The sequence below is a fragment of the Lepus europaeus genome, unplaced genomic scaffold (assembly GCF_033115175.1).
Source record: "Lepus europaeus isolate LE1 unplaced genomic scaffold, mLepTim1.pri SCAFFOLD_49, whole genome shotgun sequence".
NCBI classification, from domain to species: Eukaryota; Metazoa; Chordata; class Mammalia; order Lagomorpha; family Leporidae; genus Lepus; species Lepus europaeus.
The window spans coordinates 118,290-123,136 of record NW_026909365.1 but is presented as its reverse complement, the minus strand read 5'-3'; positions in this window follow the sequence as shown (position 1 = coordinate 123,136).

The following is a 4,847-nucleotide window of genomic DNA, read 5'->3' as shown; positions in this document are numbered from 1 at the left end:
TCCCTTTTTCCCCACATCCTCTCCAGCATCTATTGTTGGTAGATTTCTGGATGTGAGCCATTCTCACAGGGGTGAGGTGAAACCTCACTGTGGTTTTGATTTGCATTTCTCTGATTGCTAGTGATCTTGAACATTTTTTCATGTGTCTGTTGGCCATTTGGATTTCCTCTTTTGAAAAATGTCTATTGAGTTCCTTGGCCCATCTCCTCAGTGGGTTGTTTGTTCTGTTGTTGTGGATTTTCTTGATTTCTTTGTAGATTCTGGTTATCAACCCTGTGTCTGTAGTATAGTTTGCAAATATTTTTTCCCATTCTGTCGGTTGCCTCTTCACTTTCCTGACTGTTTCTTTTGAAGTACAGAAACTTCTCAATTTGATGCAATCCCAAATGTTAATTTTGGTTTTGACTGCCTGTGCTCCTGGGGTCTTTTCCAAGAAGTCTTTGCCCGTACCTATATCTTGCAGGGTTTCTCCAATGCTCTCTACTAATTTGATGGTTTCGGGTCGTAGATTTAAGTCTTTAATCCACGTTGAGTGAATTTTTGTGTAAGGTGAAAGGTATGGGTCTTCCTTCAAGCTTCTGCACATGGAAATCCAATTTTCCCAGCACCATTTATTGAATAGGCTGTCCTTATTCCAGGGATTAGTTTTTGATCTTTGATCAAATATAAGTTGGCTGTAGATGTTTGGATTGATTTCTGGTGTTTCTATTCTGTTCCATTGGTCTATCCATCTGTTTCTGTACCAGTACCATGCTGTTTTGATAACAACTGCCCTGTACTATGCCCTGAAATCTGGTATTGTGATGCCTCCGGCTTTGTTTTTGTTGTACAAGATTGCTTTGGCTATTCGAGGTCTTCTGTGTATCCATATGAATTTCAGCATTATTTTTTCCAGATCTGAGAAGGATGTCTTCGGTATCTTGATTGGTATTGCATTGAATGTATAAATTGCTTTTGGGAGAATAGACATTTTTATGATATTGATTCTTCCAATCCATGAGCATGGAAGATTTCTCCATTTTTTGGTATCCTCTTCTATTTCTTTCTGTAAGGTTTTGTAGTTTTCATCATAGAGAACTTTAACGTCTTTGGTTAAGTTTATTCCAAGGTATTTGATTGTTTTTGTAGCTATTGTGAATGGGATGGATCTTAGAAGTTCTTCCTCAGCCGTGGCATTGCCTGTGTATACAAAGGCTGTTGATTTTTGTGCATTGATTTTATATCCTGCTACTTTGCCAAACTCTTCGATGAGTTCCAGTAGTCTCTTAGTAGAGTTCTTTGGGTCCCCTAAATAAAGAATCATATCATCTGCAAAGAGGGATAGTTTGAGTTCTTCCTTCCCGATTTGTATCCCTTTAATTTCTTTTTCTTGCCTAATAGCTCTGGCTAAAACTTCCAGAACTATATTGAATAGCAGTGGTGAGAGTGGGCATCCCTGTCTGGTACCAGATCTCAGCAGAAATGCTTCCAACTTTTCCCCATTCAATAGGATGTTGGCCGTGGGTTTTTCATATATTGCTTTGATTGTATTGAGGAATGTTCCTTCCATACCCAGTTTGCTTAGAGTTTTCATCATGAAAGGGTGTTGTATTTTATCAAATGCTTTCTCTGCGTCTATTGAGAGAATCATATGGTTTTTCTTCTGCAGCCTGTTAATGTAGTGTATTACGTTGATTGTTTTGTGGATGTTGAACCATCCCTGCATACCAGGGATAAATCCCACTTGGTCTGGGTGGATGATCTTTCTGATGTGTTGTTGCATTCTATTGGCCAGAATTTTATTGAGTATTTTTGCATCTATGTTCATCAGGGATATTGGTCTGTAATTCTCTTTCAATGCTGCATCTATTTCCGGCTTAGGAATTAAGGTGATGCTGGCTTCATAGAAAGAATTTGGGAGGATTCCCTCTTTTTCGATTGTTCTGAATAGTTTGAGAAGAATTGGAGTTAGTTATTCTCTAAATGTCTGGTAGAACTCAGCAGTGAATCCATCTGGTCCTGGGCTTTTCTTTGTTGGGAGGGCCTTTATTACTGTTTCAATTTCTGTGTCAGTTATGGGTCTGTTTAGGTTTCCTATGTCTTCCTGGCTCAATTTAGGTAGGTTGTATGTGTCCAAGAATCTGTCCATTTCTGATAGATTTCCCTGTTTGCTGGCATACAAGTTCTTGTAGTAATTTCTGATGATTCTTTTTATTTCTGTGGTGTCTGTTGTTACGTTTCCTTTTTCATCTCTGATCCTATTGATTTGGGTCTTTTCTCTTCTTTTTTTAGTGAGTTGGGCCAATGGGGTGTCAATTTTGTTTATTTTTTCAAAAAACCAGCTCCTCGTTTGGCTGATTTTTTGTAATGTTTTTTTTTTTGGATTCAATCCTGTTGATTTCTTCTTTGAATTTAATTATTTCCCTTCTTCTACTGGGTTTAGATTTGGTTTGCTGCAGATTTTCTAGATCCTTGAGATGACTTGAAAGCTCATCTATTTGGTGCCTCTCCAATTTCTTGATGTAGGCACCTATTGATATAAACTTTCCTCTTAACACTGCTTTTGTTGTATCCCAGAGGTTTTGGTATGTTGTGCTGTTATCCTCATTTACTTCCGGAAAATTTTTGATTTCTCTTTTAATTTCTTCTATGACCCATTGTTCATTCAGGAGCATGTTGTTCAATGTCCATGTGTTTGCACGTGCTCTGGGGATTCCCGAGTTGCTAATTTCTAATTTCATTCCTTTGTGGTCTGAGAAGCTGCATGGTATGATTCTAATTCTTTTGAATTTGCTGAGACTTGCTTTATGGCCTAGTATGTGGTCAATCCTAGAGAAGGTTCCATATACTGCTGAGAAGAATGTAAAGTCCTTAGATGTAGGATGAAATGTTCTATAGATATCTGTTAGATCCATTTGGGCTATAGTGTCATTTAAATCTGCTGTCTCCTTGTTGATCTTCTGTCCTGTTGATCTGTCTACCTCTGAGAGTGGAGTATTGAAGTCCCCCAGTACTATTGTATTGGGGTCTAAGTCTCCCTTTAAGTCCCTTAACAAGTCTTTTAAATAAGCTGGTGCCCTGTGATTAGGTGCATATACATTGATAATTGTTATATCTTCCTGTTGAATGGATCCCTTAATCATTAAATAGTGCCCCTCTTTGTCTCTCCTGACAGTTTTTGTGGTAAAGTTTATGTTGTCCGATATTAAGATGGCTACTCCCGCTCTATTTTCATTTCTGTTGGCATGGTATATCTTTTTCCAGCCTTTCACTTTCAGTCTGTATGGATCATTGTTGGAAAGATGAGTTTCTTGTAAGCAGCAAAAAGATGGGTTTTGTTCCTTAACCCAATCAGCCAATCGGTGTCTTTTAACTGGACAGTTCAAGCCATTAACATTCAATGTGACTATTGTGAAGGAGTAACGTTGCCCTGCCATTTGCCAAAGATATTTTCTAATATCTGGTTTGAGATTCTTGTGGTCTTTTGCTGTGAGGTTTCCTTCCTTTACCTTCTTTCATATTGGTGACCGTGTTTCTGTGTTTCTGTATGTAAGACATCTTTAAGCATCTTTTGCAGGGCTGGACGAGTGGCGACAAATTCTTTCAATTTCTGTTTGCTGTGAAAGGTCTTTATTTCACCTTCATTCACAAATGAGAGCTTTGCAGGATATAATATTCTGGGCTGGCAGTTTTTCTCTCTTAGTACCTGGGCTATGTCTCGCCATTCTCTCCTGGCTTGTAGGGTTTCTGATGAGAAGTCAGCTGTAAGTCTAATTGCAGATCCTCTGAGAGTAATCTGGCGTTTCTCTCTTGCACATTTTAGGGTCTTTTCTTTGTGTTTCACTGTGGTGAGTTTGATTACAACGTGTCGTGGTGAGGATCTCTTTTGATCATGTTTATTAGGGGTTCTATTAGCTTCCTGTACTAGGATGTCTCTGTCCTTCTCCAAACCTGGGAAATTTTCTGCTAGTATCTCACTAAAAAGGCCTTCTAATCCTTTCTCCCTTTCCATGCCTTCAGGAACTCCTAGAACCCGAATGTTGGGTTTTTTAATAGTATCCTGTAGATTCCTGACAGTATTTTTTAGATTTCTGATTTCTTCTTCTTTTATTTGATTTGACTGTTTCCTTTCCTGTTCTCTGTCTTCTAATTCCGATATTCTCTCTTCTGCTTCACGCATTCTGTTTTTAAGGCTCTCTAATGTGTTTGCCATTTGATCTATTGCGTTCTTCATTTCATTGTGGTTTTTGGTCACTATCTCAGTTTCCTGTTCTACTAGTTGTTTCATTTCATTTTGATTCCTCCTTAATATTTCATTTTCACGGGAGAGATTTTCTATCTTGTCCATTAAGGATTTCTGTAGTTCAAGAATTTGTTTTTGAGAACTTCTTAATGTTCTTATCATTTTTTTGAGATCTGCTTCTTGCATTTCCTCTATCTCTTCATCTTCATAATCTTGCATTGGCGTGTCTTGTTCGCTTGGGGGCGTCATAGTGTCTTCCTTGCTGTTGTTACCTCGGCTTCTATGTTTGTTGTTTGGCATGTTGGTGATAATTTATGGTGTTTTTTTTTTGCTTTTTGCTGTGGTAATTTTTTTCTCATTATACTATGCCTGTAAGTGAGCTGTCTGCTTTGTTGAATCCTTAGGGGCTGTGATGGGTGTGGCCAGAGAGCTATGCTTGATTTTTTAGGTTTAAGGCTGTATAAAGAGTGACTTTCCCAGATTGCTCACTCACTTGCTCCTTGCTGGCTCTCTCTCTCTCTCTCTCTCTCTCTCTCTCTCTCTTTTTTTTTTTTTTTGACTCAGTTGGGAGTGGAGTTGAGGGTAGTTGAAATCTGCCCTCTGTGAGTATTTCTTTGATCTACAC